This window comes from Passer domesticus, chromosome 2, assembly GCF_036417665.1.
Source record: "Passer domesticus isolate bPasDom1 chromosome 2, bPasDom1.hap1, whole genome shotgun sequence".
Lineage (NCBI taxonomy): Eukaryota > Metazoa > Chordata > Aves > Passeriformes > Passeridae > Passer > Passer domesticus.
This window is the reverse complement of record NC_087475.1, coordinates 103,100,508-103,123,780: the sequence shown is the minus strand read 5'-3', so window position 1 is coordinate 103,123,780 and position 23,273 is coordinate 103,100,508. Positions and strand designations below refer to the sequence as shown.

At 43.5% G+C, this 23,273-nt stretch overlaps 1 protein-coding gene and 1 long non-coding RNA gene across 4 annotated transcripts in view; one reads left to right on the top strand and one right to left on the bottom strand.

Moving 5' to 3' along the window:
• The window catches only part of LSAMP (limbic system associated membrane protein), a 299,711-nt gene that overhangs the window by 195,906 nt on the left and 80,532 nt on the right, over nucleotides 1-23,273 (top strand). The gene's annotated exons all lie outside the window — the stretch shown is intronic.
• LOC135294644 (uncharacterized) lies at nucleotides 12,078-16,576 on the bottom strand. Its single transcript, XR_010356740.1, has 3 exons — nucleotides 16,479-16,576; nucleotides 12,509-12,577; nucleotides 12,078-12,423 (listed from the first exon to the last, which is right to left on the bottom strand). It is a non-coding gene; the product is annotated as an uncharacterized LOC135294644 (long non-coding RNA).

Here is a 23,273-nt window from a genome sequence, read left to right as displayed (position 1 = left end):
AGCACCATCTCACTGACTCCTTTCCAATCCCTCCTCAGTCCTCCTCCCTACAGTGAAGCCTGCCAAGCACCTCCTGTGTAACAAACTAGAGGTTATGATGAAGGGCAGGCAGTCCTCAGTCTGTCACCTCCATGTGTTGCTGATTGTGGTTCTTTTTCCCCATCTGAACCCATCTGCTGTCTTTTACAGATACAGAGGAGCTGCTTTCAGGCAGGCATCAGATCTTTGAGCAGCATAAAGCCCAGTAAGACACTTGTCTCAAAATGGGAGACAGAAGGGCTTCTTTTAAATGTTTTCTTTAAGGTTGACAATTAATATAAATTCCAAATACCTTCCAGAGCTGCTGCAGTTGGAAACATGTCTTATCTTGGAATCTCCCTTTTCCAGAACTGCAAGGCATTTTGGCTTCATTTATGTGAGTTTTGAAGACATCTGCTATGCATCAGAGCTATTTTAGATCATTGTAAAGGTTTCTAAAATATATTTCTCTCCTTCAATTTTTTTCATGGTTAGACTTGTACCTGCAGAACTGGAAGGAAGAATGTTATTGAGCTTGTGTGGGAGGTTTTGAATGGCCAGGTAGTGGAATTAAACCCGTATCGGGGGCGAGAGGGCCAAATTATTTTTTGCACTCTCCTCAAAGAGTTCATTAGCAACTTTGTCTGCTGTTTCTTTCATTCATTGACTTCATCAATATAGTTTGTTGGCTACTTGCCTGAGTTAGGATCACAGAAATGATTGAATTCTTGTTGGGTGGGAAGTGGAAGATACAAATGCAAAGGGAAGGCAGTGTTGGTACTTGTGCAGAGAAGTTAGGGATGCATGTGATAGTTCATTTAAATGCTGCAATCATAGCTTACTTATCTGTCTATTTGGGAAGTTAAAAAACTTATTTATAAATTGCTATGTTGCTTCCTGTTCTGGTTCTTCAGTGACCAGTTGAACCAGACATTTTTCTCACTTCAAGTGAGAAAGTACTATAACTCCTGATGCCCTCAAGCAGCCCACAGGAAAAAAACCTCTCCTAACCCTGTGAGAAAGCTAAAGTGTGACTGAGGTTTACGAATGTAGCACTGACGCCTGAGAGGAAGGCAGGTAAGGGGAATGATACTTTAATAATTCAATGGCAAATGACAATACAGATCAGCTTTAATTTGATGAAAGCAGGAATGACATTCCTTGGAACGATGCAAGTCCTTGCTCTCTTCTTACATTCCTCTTCAGATGATTGGCAGATTGTATTTTTACAGAGCAAGTGGAGACAGTCACCAAGATCCTTCTCTTTTTCACCTGAGAGGCCATTGTTCTGTAGGACACTGGCAACCTGGTCTGAGTAGTTGTGGATAATTTAACAGGCATTGTCTGATAGCACAAACAGCTTCATTCGCTCTTCTCCTCTAGCCAGCAGAGCTCTTTTCTGGGATCAGTGACTTGCACCTTCCAGCAGCAAGCCAGAACATCCCTCCCTGCTCATAGTCTGATCCATTTCCTGTGATTCAGGACACAGCTGCAGGCTTGTTAAGCCTGCCATACCTGATGACTTTTGCCACCCTGGTTTGTGATGGTAAGACAGAGCAAAGGCCATAAAACTGAACATCTGAACTGGCTTTGTCAGGAAATTGTGATGAGTTAGAGTGGGGGTGAGTATTGATGATGTCCTGTGCAGTCTGCATGAATTAGCAGTTGTCAGCATTAGTAATACTTCACTAGGAAACACTCCATAGTCTCATCTCTTGAAACAGACAAAACGCAGATTCTTTCTACCAAGAGTAGGCAGTGCCCTATTTTTTTATTCTCCTTAATATTATCTCATAACCTGCCTAATCCATGCCCCACAAAGGTATAGATTATTTTTTGTCACTGAGTGCAATAACTTCAAATATCTCATAGTTGCACCTATACAGGACCTTTTATCACTTATCACACTGAGGGATACCACAAGCAGCCTACCCATCTGTGGGTAATTATGTTAGAAGGAGCTCTCTTTTCCCTGTACCTTGCATCGGGATAACAACCAACACAGTCAAGAAAATGCTCCAGTAAAATAGGTCAAATGGTAGCCAATGCCTGCTTTCAAACCCATCTTAGTTTTACACAATGTTTCTACTGACTTGTCTTTATTCAGGCTAATGTGTTTTCTCCGTACCTGTAAGCTGCTGAGATCACAGTCCAGAGTATAATTTATCATTTCTCATCTCTATGTCTTATTCAGACCCAAGCTAGGTGCCTGGTTGACTGAAAAAGAGCTTTCTGGGAAGAAGAAAAATTAATGTACGTTCATATCCTTGCCAATAAACTCTCAAGGGAAGCCCTAAAGAGTGGCCTCTTGTGAATTAGGTTTGCAGCAATATGAACATGAACAGTTGTTACAAGGTCTCTGAATTACCAGAGATTTCACTGCCAATCCTTTTGCTGTGCATGGGCAGGCAAATGCAGAAGAAAAAGCCATCTCCTGTGTTGAGAAGCTTGTACTTGAGGTCACAAGAGTAGTACCACTCGTGTTTCTGCTTCTTTGCTGCAAAGCATCAGTGACTAAAACCTTCCCAAGGGCCTTGCTCATGGGGTGCTCTCGCAAGTGCCTTTAGCACCCATGCTGATGGCAGCCTGAGAGCTGGAGACAGGGAGACAAATCTGTATTGACTAAAGTTGAGGGCTTGAGTTAGCAGCTGAGGAACAAGCAATTCCCTTTTCCTAGAGAAGCTACAGAATAGGAAACATGTATTAAGCTACTAGGTATCCCATTCTGGATCCCACTTCCTTGGCCTCAGCCCAGCAAGGCCACTTGATGCAGAATAAAACACTCTGGATTCTTCCAAATTCCACCTGACAGTCTAAAGAAACCCACTTTGGCTCAGAAAAAGAGCTTAGTTATTACAGTGGTAATCACAGCATAAGAAGAGCCAGTCTAGTGCAAAGCAGATAAGTATTGATTGCAACACCCAAGTTTCATGTCACAGCATAAAATGAAAGGAGATGAGAAGGCTTGTCAAATATGCCAGTCTGATTCTCCCTAGAGGGTGCTAGAAATTCACATTGAGTCTTAGGGAATTTACCATAGCCTGGGAAGTTTAGAAGGGATAGAGAATACAGAAATGTGCCTGCATGCCCTGTGTAATTGAGATGGTATACATATAATATGTTCATAAACAGCTATAGAACTCATTGCCATGGAAAGTTATTTAAAGACGAGAACTTGGCAAGGCTCAACCAGCTTGTGTATTCCTGAAGATAATGTGAACAAATCTGGATATTCTTGTTATTCACAATAAAAATATTGAAAAGGATGTTAAACTTCATGCTTTGGGGCTCAGAGATCAGGATAAGACCTAAAGTGAAAGAGACAGATTATCTCACACCCCCGCTCACTTGTGTATTTTCCTTCAGTGCATTCCAGTTTCCTTGTAGAGCTGAGCATTGAAGCAAGCAGAGACAGAGAGCTTCTGAAGGCATGAGTTAAGAAGGCCGTATTGGTTTACAATGGACAACTTTGCTCATTATGCCCTGTGTTGGCTTGCTTCTCATTGCTGCCTAAGTTCAAAGCCTTGTTGCTTCATTTTGTGTTGCAAAGAGAAACCCAGTTTATGCCCAAAGAAAGTAACAAACAGAAAACCCTCAGCTAGAGTCACCACAAGTCAGCCCTGTGGTCAGTAGGTAGCAGTGGGAAGCAGATTTTCTGGTTATCTAAAGCATTTGGATTTAGCCCATCTTTCTGCTACTCTCCTAAAACCTTAGTAAAACAGTTGTAGAGAAAAGCAGCCTTGTTTTGGGAGGCATGGGGTGGGTTGTTTTTTTTTTTTTATTTGGTGGGGATTTTGTGGCATTAGTATGCCAGTTCTTCTTATTTCACAACTTCCTCCACATGAAACTGTCTCAGGAAACTTGAGGTTTGCAAGGCATTTGTTTAACAAAACAACTAAGGCAACCGATGATTTTTTAAACAGGTCTCCTTTTCCTCTCTCTTTTGTTTTCTTTTTTTTTTCTTATTTTTTTCCTTTTTTTTTTTTTTTTTTTCCTCTTCTTTCATGTTCAAAATACTTCCTGGTAAAACATCTTCCACAGAGACCTTTCACTTTACCTCCTATACACTCCCAGTTTGTTTTAGCACGCTTTCTGAAATGTCTTTTTCTCTTGATCTAGTCTTCATCTTATCCAATATGTAAGGGGGGGGGGGGGGGGGGGAAATGGAAGAGGATGCTGGCTCATAAAGAGCCTGGGAAACAAGCCAAACTTTCAACTTTTTCAGGTCCTTTCCAGAAGGCATCCAAAGTCATTTCAACCTCTACTTGCTTCCCACTAACACTTTCTCCACATTTCTTATATTTTTAGAGGTCTGTTTTTCTTAGGGCCCACAAGCTAGATCCACATTGCCTCCTTCCTCATCTGTAACAGACTTAAGTTGTCATGGTTCTCTCTCCCCAGCACACTATATCTTCCTTCTATGCCCAGCAACACATGCACTGCACAGGGATCCTTCCTCTTGTAATAATCTTGATCCTTCACCTTGCAATAATGCTCCATTTGGTTACTCGGGCTGTGATCTTGTTTCACACTGTTTATGCATGAAATGCATTTTTTTAATAGCTTTGATTTACCTCTACTGTTCCAGGGCAGAGAGAGAGAGAGCAAGGCTTCATAAGTACTTTGGCATTTCTGGGGAAATAGACGAATAAAGCTGTTGTGAGCAGGAAATTTACCCTGTTGCCTACAGCAGTGGTTGGAGAGGAACATGTGGAGTCTTCTGGTCAATGCTTGTCTGCTCCACCTCTGGCAAGATTGTCTGTGCTGCTGGCAAGATGTGGCAGTTCTGTACCAAGTTAGTTGCCTTCCTGCCACATAAAAATGTTGCTCCTTGCAGCAAGTTGGAGTCTAGTAAAGTTGCCTCCTTTTTATCTTGTCCCAGATGGGTACCAATTCTAGTCGGTCATGCTCTTAAAGTCTTTTCCATAGCATTTTAAAGGCTGAGCTGGATTGTGTCCATATGAAAACTTTCCTCCACCTACAGAAAAGCAGCATTTTTCTAGCTCACTGCATGCTGTAATATTACTGTCTTTGCAGTGCTGTGCCTCTACCCTCAAGCTTAGTGATACTCAGCGGGGACACTCCTGTTTAGCTGGGGCATGCAGGAACAGCTAGCTGCTTTTCCTCCCCTACCTCCATGAGCCAGTCTTGAAGGATCCCAGAGGGCTTAGATGTGGGAGTGAAAACTGAACACCCCAGAAGATGAGTATTCAAAATATCCCATAATTAATGATGTCAGGAAAAGGAATCACCATGTGCTTTCACAAGCATATCACAATAGCAGCTTAATGAACTTCCCATTTCTCCATCATTCCTACCCATTCCACAGCCCCATTAAGATCAAGGGACTTTTTTGTCCTGACTGGGACAAAAATGGGAGATGTCTCCCAGGCCTGCCCTGCTAGGAGTGGTACATACAGTCCATCTGGCTGTCTTCCCTATCAGCCCTCCTTGTTCTCCAAACACACCATTCAGCACTCAGGTAGTCAACTGCAGTAAAACAGTGTCTGAACAGAAGGTTACGGAGTACAGGACACTGATGAGGTGTGGATGTGTGTGTTGCTGTGTCTCCCTCTAGTGATCTGAACTCACGAGTTTGCTTTGGGTCCTTTGTGCTTGGAGCTGCTGATTGGGAGACAGAGCTTCTCTGGATTCACCAGAGTAAAAGGTAGATATTTTAGGGCTAGGTCCCATTCCCCCTGCCATGTGGAGGTCATATTCCTCATCGGCAGCTCTGTGTTTGCAGCTGTAGTTTGCATCTGGAAATTTAAATGTGCTTTTAAAGATACAGAGAGGTTGATTGTGAATTAAAGAGAGAAAATACCATAACATGTTAAATGGAATAGTTTCAATTCAAACATCCTTAAGAAAGCTAGCCTAAAGAAGAAAATGAGGAGGCTGCAATTTTTTTTCCCTTGTAGCTGTAATCTATAAGTGGTTTCACTTAAGGCAAGCATATTTTTCACTCTCTTCACAGTAGGAGAGAGACACACTAATAAAAAGGGAAAGTTAAGGTAGTAGCTTATGCCTGGTCCATGCTTTTTTTTTTTTTTCCTCCTCCATTTAAAGGGAGTGACCACCATTTTGTTATTATGCTGTTTTGTGACTACAACTGATCTCAGTGGATGCACTGACTTCAGTGCCTGATATATTCTGCACTGGAGCCAGACCTAGTGTCTCAGGGCCACAGTGTGCATGGATGACAGCATCCACTGCAGCACACGGGTCCTGCTAGGACAGGATGTCTGGAGGGAGCTTCCCTCCAGACAGCCCCAAAGCCTTCACCCCTTCAAGCACTTCTTGCACAATTATCCTACTGTCTCTTGCCTCCACCCCCACACCAATCTCAATCATGAAGCTGCTTATATATTCCAGCTCTAGAGATAGCTGAAAAATAGTGTGAGAGAGAAGAGCAGAGAGAAGAGCAGAGAGAAGAGAATAAACAAATTATTTTCAAGAGTCTTCTGTATATGTAGATAACCTAGGGCAAAGACAAAGCCAGCTTTAGGGGCAAGATATCCTGAAACAGCTTCAGCAAGGTCAGGTGTCACTCAGCCTCCTGCAGTGTGGAGCTTTTCTCCCAGGCCTGAATACAGTCGTAGTGGAAGTGGGAGTCTCCCAGCTGAAGGCACTGAGCTATTTTGGTAATGCCAGGCTGTGACAGACCCTGTGAACAAGTTGTGAACACTTGTGCTCTGTTTGCTTTGTCAGCCTCTCTTCTGAGCCTTTCAGAAATATGTCTTCACAACATTCCTCCCTTTCCTGTCTGAAGGAAAGCATGAGAGACTGGAAACATGATTCAGGGGGTTATTTTTTTTTCTTAGGAGGTGCATGTACAAAAGCATTGTTGTTATTTCTTCTTCATATCCTCTTTTCTTTCGGAACAGCACCTGAAAAATACGACTCTTCTGATGTACTCAGTATTTTTTCATGCACAGGCTGAACAAATCATCCTTTCTCATAAACTGCCAGTGAGTGCCCACCGCAGTGTTACTGCAGCAGAGGAGCAAAGCAGAGGGGCTGGGAGGCGCTGGGGAGTGCAGGCCCATCCAGGGGAGCAAGAGCTGTGGTCTGATGCAGCCTTTGAATTTCACGCCCCGTTTGGAGTGACTCGAGCTGTTGGAAAGATAAGCATATCCTGCCAAAGGATCAGTGCAATCTGCAAGATAGAAAAGTGTAATGCAGGTATTGATGGTCTGTAAAAGGCAGTGATCATGGGATTTCAGTTGTATTGGCTGAGGGCAGTAGCAGATTGGAAGGGTCATGGAATGAGGACAGGACCATATTTATGGCACAATATAACACATTCAAAGAGCCCACCCATTGTCTGGGGTTGTATCCCAGGAAAGGCACCAGTGGAAGATCAGATTGCTGCAGTGTGGGGAAGGCAAAGGGAAGAGCAATGCACTCTCCCAGAGGCTTCTTAGGCTCCTCGTAAGGGTGCCTGTGGGTCACTGCCCTGTTGCATGTGCCTGGCTGAGAACTGCTGGCTGGATGATCCTAATTACGAGCACTGTAATGGTGACCATATGTCACTGACACCCTCCTTACCTGCTGTGCAGCCTGTAGGTTTGTAAAAGCTGCATGAGTATGCAGGTGCACAGTGCTGCATGCATTATTTGTGAGCACTTGACTGTGTGTTTATTCATGTATTCACCGTGCTGGTGTGTGTCCATGCAGTTTGCTGCACAGATAAGCTTTTTGATGTTTACCTGCCTTATCCTCCAACCTCAAAGGCTTGCATTTCCTTTAAGGTAGAATTGTGAAACATAGCAGTAAGCATGAAAAGTAAGAGCAGAGTATCAGCCATGGTTCTGTACACCTGTCCAAACTCTGGCTGTACATGCTAAACTACAGCTGCATGACAGAGTCAAAGACTTAGTATTTTTAGAGTCAGTAATGATAGGAGACAAAATTTCAGAAGTTCCCCAAACTGCAGAAGCTCAGGTCAGTCTGCAAACTCTTCAACTCCAGCCTCTCTCTGACATGCTTGCTTTTATCTACTGCATTTATCTCTGCTGTACTTGGGCATCTTCCAAGCAAATAAATAATTGGATCCTGCTTCTGTCTCCCCTTCTGCCCAAGAGACTTAAAGTTAATTTGTGCTGACTGTTGGGCTTTGGGTATGTGGTGGGTTGACCTTGGCTGGATGCCAGACGTCCACCAAGCTGCTCTATTGCTCTACCTCCTCAGCAGGATGAGGCACAGGAAAAAATTAAGATGGAAAAAACTCATGGGTCATGATGAAGGCAGTTTGAGAAAGCAAAAGCAAAGGCCACTTACAGAAGCAAAGGAAAATAAAATATTTATTTTTACCCTCTAATTGTCACCAGCAGGCAATCTTCAGCCACTTCTCAGGAAGCTGGGCTTTAGTACACATAGTGGTTTCTTCAAAAGACAAGCATCATAGTAATGAATGCCCTCACCCCTTTCTCTTGGCTTTTATTGCTGGGAAAATGCCTAATGGTATGGAATATTCCTTTGGTTAGTTTGGGTCAGATGTCCTGGCTGTGTCCCCTTCCAAGATCTCACTCATCCTCAGCCAGCTGGTGAGGGGGAAATGTTGAGTCAGCCTTGATGCTGTGCCAGCACCCCTCAGCAGTACCTTTCTAGATCCCAGTGCAAAGCACACTGCTCTGAGGTCTGCTGTTGGAGAAATAAAACTCCATCTCAGCCAAACCCACTACAGGGGAGAGGCTGCTGTGACAGAAGGAACTCAGGGCACATATAGGTACATGGTCCTTGCGCTGTGAAATTCAGTGACTCCATTTCCTGTGGGGAGATCTGCAACCATTTGACTGCTATGAGGAGGATTCCTTGTGGCTCTTTGGAGCTCTTTGGGGGATGACACAGGGACACCCATGTTTCCTAGATATTTCTTCAGCAAGCTTCACCTCTGATGCCTGGAGCTGCCCGTGCCATAACTTGAATGAAATACAGACCCATGGAGAGGCAAGTCAGTCCTTGCAAGAGGCTGGGATGGGTCTTGGAGTCCATGCACAGAGCAGAGCCTGTAAGGGACTTGGGAACAAAGAAAAGTCACATTTGCCGTACAACATCTCCTGCATGAGACCCAGGGAAGATGAGGGAAGGAGACTGTTAACTTGAACAGACAAAAGTAATTAGAGGACTAAAATAATAGATTAATGAGCAGGCAGTGTCAGGGGAACTTATTAATTATCAGTAGAGGATTTCCTTCAGTGTGCAGCCTGGCCGAGGGCATGCAAGATAGCAACTCAAACTCAAGTCCCATTTAAGGGAGTTGCTAAGGAATTAGCAGCACTGAGTGTCTGGAGAATGATAGCAGACTTAAATGCTTCCTTTGAATCTTGTGTTCTGTGTGGCTCAGGTAATGGCTGGGGATGAGGGGGATCTGGGAAACACTAGATTGTATCTAACCAATGTTAATAATGGCTCAATAAAAATGCTCTGATAAGAACACATTAAAGTTGCACTGTTAAGCACTCACAAGCCTGGTAAGGTTAGATTTAAGGTTACAGATGCAACCTTAACTCTTCTCCTGCTGAGTGTACCTTAGCAGGCAGCCTCTAATTAAGGGGCATTGGGCTTTTGCTCAAGTAATATATCATAACATCAGTTAATGCTCTCTTTGGCTTTGGAAAGGTTCACACAGTGTCTCATAATATTGTGGGTTTGTCAGTGTGTGCCTGATGAAAAAGAGTCCATTTTAATTGCGGCACTGAGCATACTGCTTTAGTTGTACTGGAACAAAGCTTGGTGGTTTAGAACATGAGGTCCATTTAGACTGTTCAGATGCAGGGCAATCCACCACCCATTCTCTCAGGTCAACATTTCACATGTCAGAAAGCTGTAGTCATGGAAGATGTTGACATTAGTTGTGTTGAAAATGGAGCTTTCCTTTCTAAGGACTAATTTCTGCTCATGTAGCTCAGCATATGGTGGGTCTTTTTTGCCTTTCTGAAGCATTCAGACTGTTCACATGGTGAGGTGGTACTCTGTCCTGTCAGACTGTGACAAAAAATAATGCCTTTCATCTATCACTGAGGAGGCAGCTGTTCATATATCAGTGTGTTTTCCATTTAACATTCCTACATTTACAACTGCAAGTCTCATTGCATGCACTAAGGTTGTGATATAATGGGAAAAAAGATAAAATGTAAAGGGAAAATTTGTTCTTGGGGAGAATTGCAGAAGTGAATGGATTCAGTGGTTTAAAACCAGACATCATAGATCTAACATCCTTGCTTAACAATGCAGCAATGCTGAGTTGTTCGCCTGCTCACTGAACACAAAGTTCTTTGAGGAGAGCCAATCCTTTCTGCTGTTTAAGTCTTTGAGAAAAAACCTCTGTCCTTCCCTGCATACCCTTACTGTGGCAGCCTGAGATTTCTCAGAAGTCACCATCCATGCATTTGGCAAACATGATCTGCAGCACTCCTGTTATCCCACTGCTCCTCCTTGCAGCTGTGTAGGGAGGCCTGCTTTGGTTGTGTTTGGAGTAAGTAGTCAGCATTGTTGACTACGAGTCAACTATGAGTTTTTCAAATCTGTTGGGCATCATGTGAGTTGGGGTGCAGACTTGCATGTGAGTTTAAGAGCATCTAAAGCAGTTCAGATGCCCTGAGCTTTATTTTTTGCATTTTGGATCACTATCTAAAGAACAGATGGGGATGGCAAAGGCAAGGGCAGCAATTTTAGCAGCAGCTAGAGATCTGTAGATATTTTTAAAGGTTTGCAAATGTGCTTTGTCTGTCCTCAGCAAGACACAATTGCGTTATGAGAGCTGCCCCTCAGAGGTGCGGGCTGGTCAGAGTGGAGCAGAAGCTCATCATGAGCATTAGGTGTGAAAAATAAAGGTCACATAAGCCCAGGTGGCCCTCCAGGAGACAAGCTGGGTGACCATGGGAGGAACAGATCTCTTGTGCAAAGTATGAGAGAATAACTGCCAGGAGGAAAGGTAGGGAATTGCATAGAAAGGCCATAGTATGGTGAAATATGCTGATTAATTTCCACAGACCCGCACAGATCTGAAGTGAGCTAAAAATTTCCTTGCTCGGAGACTTTGGGGATCACTGAGCAGAGTTTGTTTAAAAGAAATGAGCTTCATTTGAGAGGTTTTGCAGCTTGTGCTAATGAGAGTCTGTCTGTCAAACTTAAGTGGCATCAAGTGGCCCAGAACAAGGGCTCTTGGGCGTTAAATGGTTCCTACCAAATACCAAGCCCATTACCACAATTGGCTGTTGTAGCCCTCTAAACGGCAAAAGTGATTAAATTGGTCGTTATGAAACACTAAAGATGCATAATTATGAAAAATAAGGTTTGAGTAAGAGGATATTTCAGCTCACTCACTGCTTTGTATCTCAAGGAATCAATGTAGAAATGTTTTAAAAGCATCCAAGGGTTGCCCCTTGTCTGGTTTTCTCCTGACAGTCTGGAAACTATGAATGTGTTTGGAAGTGAAGGTGTTTTTCCAGTCTGTAGGTAGATGTAAAGGCTGGAGACTGAATGTCCCAAGTCTCCCTATCTGCACGAATGTGTTTCATTGCCCATTCTGTCCCCTCTCTTTGCTAAGGTGAGGTCCAGTGCACAACTTCCCTCGCTCAGCCTGGCACATCAAGCACTCTTGCTTTTTGAGGGAGGGAGGGAGGGAGGGAGGGAGGGAGGGGGGGGGGGGGGAGGGAGGGAGGGAGGGAGGGAGGGAGGGATTTAAATGCTCAAAGTGTCAAGCTCAAGCAGTGCTGCTGGCATGGGCACAGGTATGTTTTCTTCTCCTAGGAAATCCTCAACTGTTCCAGAGTGCTTTTCTCCATGCCATGGTGAGAGGCTTTCTAGGAGGCAGTTTAACAAAGGTCTGTTGCAAAAATCGAGTGTTAGGCTTTGGTCACTATGCATAAGAGGGCAGGGTGCACTGAGTATTCACGGAACTCTCTACAGATGGGCAAGGGGGTTGAACAAAGGGTTGCAAAGCTGTTATGCATTGTTGACCATAGGGTGTTGTAGTGGTATTGCTTCAGAGCACCCCTCAGATGTTGTTCTCCAATTAAAGGCTGGAATAGCACCAGGCACAGAGCAGAATATAAGCACAGGGGTTCTCTGGCACAGCTCAGTCTACCCAGACTTCCTAAAGTTCTGACGTTCCTGGTTTGCACAGACCTTCAGCAAGAATAGATTATTTATTCCTTTTCCTTTCTTTTTAGTTCTCTCCCTCTTTAGTTCCACCCCAGCCCTAGAAGAGTTTTATAGCCTCCTTAGAAAGAGTAATAGTGGCTCTGAGTTATGTACAGCCCCTGGGGCCCTCTGTTCTTCTTGGGCTGCTGCTTCTCACCAGGTGTGCAGTTGCTGAGCCACCGAGCCAAGTGCTTGTTTCTCTTGTCGAAACTAAGCGGTCACTGGGGATGTGCTGGTATTTACATTCCATTATTCCTGTATGAGATATGTAATGTACTAGGAGATCATACCCAAAACTCTTCTGACCATTCATCTAACTCGTCTGTCTGTCTCTGCTCACCTTCCTTTCTTGTGTGACAGCTAATGTTGAGTATCTTTCAGGAACTTGATTTGTTTGTAGATCAAATGCCTTTAAAAATGATCAGACATTGCTTAACATCAGAATATGTCATTTAAAGCTGTAGTTGCTTTTAAGAACATACTCTCTGTGTGTCATTTATGGCATTATTCATATCCCAGAAGGCAAGTAATGTCATCTGCATATCAATGTGAGATTGTGCAGGCCAGTAGTCTGCTGATTTGCCATATAAAGTTGTGTTTTCATCAGTACTCCTGTGGCTGCCATAGTCAAAATTAAATGTATTGTGTCTTAAATGAAAAGCCAGCTATTTCTGCCTTTTGAAGGGGCTGCATTCTTCACAGAGATAGAGTTGTAACACTCCTCTTGGCACCTACCTGTGCCTCCAAACCTAAAGCTACTCAGCCAAATCTGACCTGTCTAAAAAACTACTTGAGTTAATTTAAGTAGAGTGAGATGCATCCTGAAAAGTTTTAGGTCACTCTTGAGGTGCTGATAAGAGGACAAGTTGTGAAAATGATCTGATTTCAATCCTTAGATGTTTTAAATTTTTCTCTAATTTTTTCACAGCTTCTTGAAATTTAAACAAAGTTGCTGGCTTAAATCCACAGTTGTACAGGAAAAGATTATTCTCTGTAAGGGTGAATGTTTCCATGAATTCTGTTTATGGGCATGCAAAAGTATTTCATTATTGCAGCTGTCTTTCAGAAAACATAGTGACCAATAGGAAGTTTTTTGTCCGCACAGTAGTTTGTAGGCCTTTCTTAAAATGTCTGCACTTAAATTCCTCTGAAATCATGAATAAACTTGTGTAAATTTCCCATGTTATTGGCCTAGCTTATGTTAAGTAATGATAGGGTTGTGGTTGTCATTGTCTATGAATTTGACACTATGGGTGTTTGTATCAGGACCTAGCTCACTTGAAGATTAAGCTGTCTCACTGAAAACACTTCATTGCAGAAAAAAAGAAATTGGCCCAGATGCCTTGAAGGCCTTAATTTGTGTTCAGGGACCAGTTTTTCACAAAGTTATGTACTAGAGATCTTGAAGGAGAGAATGAGTCAAAAACTGATGTGGATTTCACATGTGACCTTTTCCCAGCTTATTTCATCTTATAACTTGGCCTGTAATCACCAACTGCATGTTAGTCAGTGGCTCTTGACAAGGATGGCTTGGATGACAAAAAGCGTGTATGGGAAACTCAAGTTTTTAACCAAAGAGATTTTCATATCATTTGGAAGGGCCTCAAGACCTCAAAGTTTATAGCCTTCATGGCCAGGATTTCAGTGTCTGGGAATTGTACCTAGGTGAGGGAAGCTGCATGTTTTCAGCCCCTAATTGAATATACTATTGGCAAACACTGCCCCGTGACTGTGGTTTTACTGACATTTGCTGTCATTTTGCTGTGTTTTATCGCATAATTCCATTTTGCAATTCCTGTTTTAATCTAGTGGTTATACAATGTCAATAAATCTAGGCGGGAATGTTGCAAATTCCTGTTTCCGCCTGTCAAACCCTAGCTTGGAAATTCAATTTTAAGGTTGTAAATAGAATCCACTTGGACCTATCTTCACATTGCTGTGGCAAATGGTGTGCATTGTCTTTATGATGCTGGAAATAGCTTCACAAGGAGACAGCTTCGTTCTAGAGGGCTGTCCAGGAGAGACTTTTTGAAAGTGACTTTAAATATAAAAGTACCATCAAAATACTAATGACAGCAAAGGCTATTCATTTAGCTAGATAGTCTGCAAACTCAAAGACCCCTCCTACTAGCTCTTGTTTAGTAGACATCAACCTAGCAGAGGAATACCAAACTTATCCCTCTGTTACTTGGCTGTTCCCTTTCTGACTATTTGTAATGTAGGCTCTCTCCTCTGCAGAATTCCCCATGTCAGGAAAAGCAAATGGAGAGAGGTACCCTTGTCGATTGCTCTTCCGTCAAAGCCTGCCTCATTTATATGCAGACAATAACTAAATGATGCCTGTGGGGAAAGGCAACAGAGACAGGCCTGGTTGAGCAGTTTTAAGCGATCCTTTCCCATATGCATTTTTCAAGTGTCCTGAAGGCCATTTAAAAAGGTAACTTTGCTTTAAATTCCTGAACTTGCAGGAGTGAAGAAGCAGGATTATTAAAACCATGCAGCCCCCTTAAGTATCTGAAAGAGAGTGCAGCTTTTACTGAGGTGTTGCACAGGAAGATAAGAACATTTGCTGCCTCAAGATGCTGTTCCCTAAATGGGTCTGGCAGTCTCCGAAGCATTTGTCCTATAAATGTGGTGCTCAGGACAGGAATGTAGCTGGAACCTCTTCTCTTGCCAGAAGCTGGAAGTTTTAGGGCTATGAGAGTGAGGGAGTGATAATTGTCAAAGAGCTTGGAGCAGATGCCCGTGGGGGAAAGAAGGCTTTGCTACAGGATGCCTGTCTCAAGGAGAACCCTGCACACGGCGATTCACAAGCAGCATCCTCAAGGGCGCCAAGAATGAGGCTCCCTCTGCTTCTGCTTGCTTAGGCCATTAAATAAGCACTGTTCTGGCACCTGTCTTTTCTCCACATATCAACATCAGAAACCAATATTCATAGCCTCTTACATACTTTCCCCCGCTCAGTGCTGGCAGCTGTTCTCTCACCCCCTTCCTGCACTTGAGATACCTGCTGCAGTAATGGGATCCTCCTGCAAGCTCTTTAATTGAAAGGAATTTCTGTCTGGCCTGAAGATGTCAGGAGGCTGACGGAGACGTGTTTCTATAAAATGAGGCTTGATCTATGGTGCAACAGGCAGCATCTGGATCACTGAGAATCCTTCACACTCGCTGGCTTCATCCAGCTTTTCGAGGGTGGGGGACATTAATTAAGGTGCATCTGTCAGGGTGTGGGTGCTGGAGACCCCTCTGGCTCAGCTGCCAGCTCTCCCTCTGCAACTCAGCCTGCGAGGTGCCATTGCTTCCTTTCCACATGGCGCATCCCCATGCCTGCTGTGCCACTTCCATTCCTGATTCCCATCAATTTGAAACAGAGCCCTGCTGACCCTGCTGACCGCTGCTCATACATCTCCCGGCGTGGTTAATAATAATGGCCTCTGTGGGAAATGATGGGCTGAGACAGAGAAAGGACATAATGATGCTCTGGCTGGGGGTAGGGAGAAGGAGGAAAGTGAAGTGACAAGCAGCTAAACAGCAAGAGAGGGGTATGATGATAAAAACAAACAAACCTGCAAATGTCTAAAAATCTACAGAGATGGCATCCCTGAAACAAATGGAGAGAGACAAGCTTGAGTCCCTAAGGGAGAGAGGAGGGGGAAAAAAGAGAGAGAGAGGAAAGCAGGCAGAGAATCAGCCAATAATTGAAATGGCATCAGGAAAAAAAAAAAGAACTGGAAAGCACAGACAGGCTTGGAATTGGCAGGTGGCAAAGAAAGAGGATGAAAGACAGAGAAAGAACATGGAGGAAAGAAGATGTGGATGTATGGAGTGAAACAGGGGAGTGGAGGGGATGGCTATGTGGACCTAGCAAAAGAAAATAGGCACTGAACAGGAGGCGGGGGAGCATAGAGAAGAAGAGGGGGAAGAGACCCATGCATTGGCAGAGGAAGAAAAGCATAAGGGCACTGAACCAGGGTAGAGAAAGGAGAGAAAACAAGGTATTTGAGCTTAGAAAGAGGGATAAAAGGAGAAATAAGTGGAAGAAAGAGTTAAATAGCAAATTGAAGAGCCCCAGGTCTTTGCCAATAAAGTTCACCAGAGACACAGAGAACAGGGTTTGGAAACCTGATGGCACCTGATTTTGCAAGGCTTCATCAGTCCCCATCAGCTGCTTGGGTGCCCAGTGTAAATTCCAGGGGAGTGTATTTTATTTTTGAGTAAGCAGAGTTTGATTTTGATGGAAAAGCTTTTGTCCCTGCATTGCAGGCCCTCCACCCATGGCAGACAACAGGCAGATTTTTTGTGGGTATTACCATAGCAATGCAATGACCCCAGCAAGGAAAGCAGCAGGCATCTCTTGTTTGGGCAGACCACCCACTTCCCTGCTCAGTGTTTTCTGGGTAAGTGTCCCTGGTGCCTGATGTTGTGGCGGAAGAATGTTTCCTTCTGTTGGTAAAGCAGACCAGTGCTGACATCATGGACTGTCAGAGATGTTGCTCTGATGTGCAAACAGTTGCTGCTGCCCTTGGCACTTATCAATAACCAATTATGTGTTCATCTGTGTTTCCTGGCTCGCAATTTTTTACCCCCACACAGAGGAAATCAGAGAAGATGGTTAAATTTCCTCTCCATAATTTCTGTCCCTCAGCTGTGGCTGGAGGAAGCTGAGTGGCAGTTGTTGGAACCGCACTGCCTTTGCTGTGCTGCTGAGAGGTTAGCCAAAGCACGGGGGTGAGCTGTGGCTGCTCAGGCAGAAGTGTGTGGGCACATCTTTGGCAGGGTTCACCGCTCTTCTTAGCTGCTCACGTGCTCAGTAACTGAAGGCCATTTTGCAAGCAATCTTCTGTGGTCCTTCACTGAAACAATGACACTTGCGTCTTTGGTTCTGTGCTCACGGCTGGCCCTGCCCTCCTGTGTAACACTGCATAAGCCAAGGATCCTTATGTGCACCCTTTTCTCTTCCCCAAAAGAAATGTCTCCATCAGTCATGAGAATTTTTAGATTTAATGTATTTCTAAGGCACTTATGGTTTTTTTGATGGGATGAAACAGATATGCGCTTATAGTGCGCACAAAAACAGAGTCATAGAATCATCAAGGTTGGAAGAGACCTTTTAAGATCACTAAGCCCAGCTGTCCACCCAGCACACCATTGTAACCCCCACACCAGTAAACCATATCACCCAGTGCCAGACCCAGGCACCTGCAGGGATGATGACTCCACCACCTTCCTAGGCAACATTTTCCAATGTCTGACCACCCAGTGGTTTGGTTTTTTGTTCCTAATGTCTCATCTGAACCTCCCTGTGTCAGTTTAAGGCTGCTTCCTCTGATCCTCTTACTGCAGGCATGGTAGAAGAGACCAGCCCCCTCCTGGCTGGTGGTACCTCCTTTCAGGCAGCTGCAGAGAGTGATAGGGTGCTCCCTGAGCCCCTTCTTCTCAAGACTAAACAAACCCAGCTCCCTCAGCTACTCCTCATAAGCCTTTCACAAGTGTTTTTGCCCTTCACTGGACATGCTCCAGCACCTCAATGGTCTTTTTAAAGGCGAGGGGCCCAAAACTGAAAGCAATAGTTTGGTTTGGGGTCACAGGTGCAAATGCGTGTAAAAATACAATTTTTTCTTACATCAGATCTTCCATTTGTCAAATTGAGGCAAAAGAACAAGTCTGAAAAGCAACAAGAAAAACAGCACAAATAGAAAAAAAGTATTTTTTAAAATATCTGCATCAATATTCATGGAACTATTTTTTGTTGCTACCCTTTTTCACAGCTTTTTTTCCAACTCCTTAGAAACCACTCTTACCCCTCCTATCTTTGCCATTTCATCTTCCACCTCTCTCATGCAGTGCTCAAATAAGCTCTCATTATTTTTTTTTTCTTTTCTGGAAAAGATGAGACTCGTTAGTATCAAATACAAGTGGTTGTGGCACAGAGAAAAAGAGGAACCTGGGTGAGCCTCCTGGCTAGCATTCAGATGCAGAAATTTGGTTTTCAATTAGATAATGCTCTCTGAAAACAGGACTGCTGGAGCACATGGGACAATATTGACTGAAGCACAAACCAATTCAGTGGGTGACCTTCATGCTCTTGCTGTGTAGCCAGTGAGGATGCCTGGCGTGTAAATGCCACCCTATCGGTATTCATTTTGTGTGACTCATAACCAACCTGCACCAGGGAATGGATGAAAGGCAGCGTTCAGGTATGTAATATGATTATCAGCTGATACATCAGACTGTGATTCCACAAAGCCAAAGGGTCAACAGGACTGGAAAATGTATTTTGCAGCTTCTGGGAAGATGAATTTTTTTAAAGATTACAGTGTCCTCGGTATAAAATGAATAAATAAGTACCTCAAATAAATAGATATTGTGTAACATGGTTCCCATCTCTCCTCAGCTGACCAGCTGGCTTCCAGTGAAACTACTAAGTGTGTAGACAACATTGTTCATATTTGATGTGGTTTGTGTTTGCACATATGAAATGAGTGCAAAGTTTCAGCCCCTTCACCATTTGGGGCATAGAGGAACTGGGGGGTCCATTCCCACTATTTTTCTTAGCCCTTTGGGATGGTGGTCTCCCTCACTGAGATCTCAAGATACTCTTCTGTTGGCAATCACTGTGTCTGGACCCCCAGGGGTAAAGGCAAGGCTGCCAGTCTGTCTGTCAGTCCTGGCTCCTCTCACAGAATGCCTAGGAAAGGCTTTGCGCTGGTCATTTACATCCCTACCAGCCTGCCAAAAGTTTGAGTCAAATCACCTTTACCTCACAGAATAATGTACTTTTTCTCAGCAGTCAGCCTTTACTTGACCTTTGACTGGATGACCTGACTCCCTCACATATAGGAGGATGAGAATGGAGACTGTTATTAAAACTGGCTGAAGTTGTGCTGATTAAAGTTTTAGCAAAACACACTCAACTGTTTGCTCCAGAGAGACTACAGCTGCGGTAATGCTATAAATCATTAACGTCAACCTATTAAAATGGGTTCCCAGGCATTTGCACTGCTTCTGCTGAACTCCAGTGTGAGGAATAGCCTATGATGCCAATTCCTGTCTCAAAGATCATCTGTGTGATCTCACCAGTACCATTGTTCAGGCTGCTCGAGTAAAACCACAAGGTTCAAAAAGGGGGAGGCAACAACAGACACAGACAGAAGGTTTCTGGTTTGTAAATGGACACAGATGCCCAAAAAAAGCTGGGATCCATTATCACAAGGCACCCAGAATAGCTTTTGCTGCAGTCAGTGAGAGCAGCTTTTAAGACAGACACTTTCTTTTCTCACAGCTCAAAGAGCAAGTAACAAAAAGAAGTAGACCTCAGAGCAGAGAAATGACCTCTGAATTTTCTCAGGAAAAAAAAAAATGGATCTCTTGAACTGAAAAAAAGATGTGGCTGAGCTTTGTGAAGAAATACTCCTTCCATTGAGGGGAAAAAAGAAAATGTGATAAGATTTTGCTGTAGCTAAATTCTAAGGCCAGAAAGGATCATCTAGTTTGGTTTCACACATAGCACAGTCCAGGAGGATCTAGCATGGCAATTTCTGTATCAAGCCCATAATATACATTGGAAGAGCAGCCCACCTTTCACAAGGGTGTAAGTGGCACACTGTGGCCCTTCTCTGTGGCCTGTGCATGTTCCAACAGAGTGCCCAAGCACTGTGTCCCCTCTCAAGAGACTCCACGAATCCTGGCATCCCAAAGGCATGGCCTTCTGCCCTTCCAAACCAGGTTTTCTTTCCATGGAGAACTTCATGCAGCCTGTGGGGTGTACGGAGGAGCAGGGGAATGAAAGCTAATGAGGTAAAATATAATCATAGCACTCCTTCACACTCACAAGTTGCTCAGAGCAGGTTCTGGGGATGGGCTGTCATTTGTCTTCCAAACTGGCTTGAGCTGGCTCACCTTTTCCCCACTGAAATGCTCATGATTTGAGAGCCTCAGGTGAGAGACACGTAACAACTTCACTGCACTTAGGACATCATTGTCAAATTGAAGGATTGGGGAGGAGCCACTTCACCTGAGGAAAGCATTTGCATTCAGAGACTGCTTAAGTGCAGACAGCTTCCCCTCCGTGGTCTTGAAGGGGAGCCAAGCACCCTCTTGCCATTTGCCTGTTCAGGGAAACACTTTAGGTTTTAGAGTGTGGACAATGAGGGGAAAATGAGCAGGTGGTTCCTGGGAACGCACAGCTTTCTGTCCCACTGCAAACACTCCAGCATGGAAGCTGTTCATTTTTACCACTTCAGGTGTAACTCTGGAGAGAGAGAACAAAGTCCTGCAAATAGGTGAGGACAGGAAATCCTAGCCTTGAGGAGGGTCCCATGTAGCCAACAAAAGATTTTGTGTAATGTTTCCAAGTTACAGAGGGTCTTTTAAGTGAATGCTAAATAGAGTTGGAAACAGAACATTCTGAAGGGAGCATCTGGTTGTGTTTTGGACTGTTTCACTGCATTTATATGTGTGCATTTCATGAGAATCTGACTTCGTATCTTCATGTATCCTAACTTCGGAGCAGCAGGAACTGCTGAGAACGATAAAATAGAAATTGGAAAAGAAAGTGCAGCTGGGTGTGTGCTGTGCCCTGAAGAGCCAGGGATCAGACAGTGCACAGGAAAATGGATCAAACAAAAAAAAATCAAGAGCTCCATCAAGAAGGGGACAGGCAGGAAGGCTTTGCATAAGTTGGAGAGAAATTTGATATGTTAGATCGTTGGAAGAAATGTTCATTTGTGTGCAACCAGACACAGCTGATACCTGTTCCAGCTTGCTTAAAGAAATGGAACAACTGAAAAGTATTTGATGCTGGAAAGTCAAAGATGGCTCTAGGTTGTCATTCTTAGCTTTATCTGTCAGAGCTGCCCAGCTGTTAGCCCTCTATGAGCCAGGGCTGTCTGGTTTTTTTGTGGGACAGTGGAGACCAAGGTGCATCCTCTCATGTACACAAAGGTCTCATGAATCTCCCTGTCTCACAGTAATCTGAAAAGGGGAACACTTCTTTGAAAGTGTGAAGTGTACTGACTCCTGAAAATCTTTGCAGCTTTCCTTCTGAATGTTTGGGTTGAACACCACTAGAAGGCAGAGCAAATCATTTGACTGGATTTCTGCGATGTCACTGGGCAAAAATTGTTATTGTCACAGTTCACTGCTACTATTTTGTGCCTACCTATTTATTTATCATCTAGGGATCTCAGAGTGGTTTACAATAATGTGCTGACTACCAATCCATAAGACTATCAGCCAATTATTTCTGATTCTAAATCCAACTCTATGCAAATTTGGAGTGTCTCTCCAACAACTTTCTTCCCGTTAGTGCCTCTGGAAGAAGGGACTGTTCCCTTGCATCCATCTAGAGCTGACCAAGCCCCTTGGACAGGGCATGCTCCTACTATCTAGCACAGCTGGTATGGAGCAAGGAGAAGCTAGAAGCTGTGGTCATTTAGAAATCCCACCTATTCTGTGTATTTTTCATAGCTACATCTCACTGCCTTAGTAGCAGTATGAACAGCTGCAAGGAAGTGAAGTGAAGCTCATGACTATCCTTTAGAATCTGAGATGCTCCAAAGGGCCAGCTCCACTTGAAGCATATGAATGATCTCCCCATAGCCAGCATGGAGTCACACAAGTGCTTACAGTCATTCCCTGGATTCTGGAAATGCTGTGGACCTCATGGGAGGGAGCAGGGCTGGCATTTATGCAGGTAGTTTAAGCCTGATGGGACAAACAGTGAAGACATTGAAGCAAATGTATCTGGGTAGGTCCAGTTTTACGTGGGCACATTTAATTGTGTTGCCTTAAGCAGGTTCAAATCCCAGGTTTTATACTGTAGTTTTTCTCACTGTGTGATAATACAATTTAGTGGATAGACTTAATATAAAGCTGTTAGCTAATTTGGAATTTTTAGGGGCATTAGCAAATTTGAGAATTAATCTATTTTGAAGATTCCAAGCTTATTAAAATTTGGGATTTAGGACAGGCTTGTCACAAGTTAGACAAATTATCTTGAAAGTCAGAAAGTCAGAAGTAGAAAAGGATGTTCAAGGAGAGATGCATGTTACCATACCAACAACACAGAGAGCCAGTGTTGAATGTGTATATTCCCTGTCTCCCAGATCTTCTTCTGAATTTGAGGGAGATGTCTGAGTGATAAGAAATATGATATTTGTGGACCACAGATCTTACTATACCATTCACTTAAAAAGGGCAGAAATAGCTGAGACATATTCCCTGATTTAGAGTAATATTTGTAAAATGGAGATTTACAATCTCTGTCCTGCAAATTGTTTTCAATAACTGAGTCATGATGGAGAATGCTTAACAACTTGAATAGAACAAACCTGCCACTATTCCCACATGAGGATTTTTTCCCCTGTTGTGTGACCACAGACATTCCAGCAAGAGCATTTTGAACAGATCTACAAGTCCTTTCCCACAAGCATTCAGACTGCTCAGAAGCATACTGTAGGGGTCTGTCCAAAGAACCATGGAAGAAATTGATGATTTGAAGGGATTCTCAGTGTTAGCAGAGTTACCATGTGAGAATTCAATAAGTGAGTAATCAATCAAAAGTTAACCATGGCACCAGAAGCTGTTGGAAAGATAGGACAGAATTAGAAAGACCCTTCAGGTCTTTGAAGCAGAACGTTTCTTGCAAAGAGTTGCCTTCCCTTCAGGTACAACAATAACTTTCTAAAGCTGTAGGTAGATGATAAACTGTGAGAATTCTCAGTACTATCCCTGGAAAACTGTTTTTTCTTCAGGCTCGGCCTCTGAACCTTAGAGAGTCTGGGCAAATACGGGTTTTAGTATTTGGTATGGAACTTTATGTTCAATAGATTACTTTTTTCCTAACCAGCTGGACTTCTACCACTGCCTCCCCAGGAAAGCAATCAGCATTTTTTTGTTGAGTGATTAGGTAATGAATGAAAGTGGTGAATTGGAGAAGAGAGGATGGTGGCTTTTTTTTTTTTTTTTTTTTTTTTTTTTTTTTTTTTTTTTTTTTTTTTTGAGAGAAGGAAATGCCTTTGACAGGTATTGAGAGAAGAGCGTAAAGTCTTTCATCCAGAAATAATGGATTAAGTACCGAGAGAAGCAGGAGAGTAACACTTACC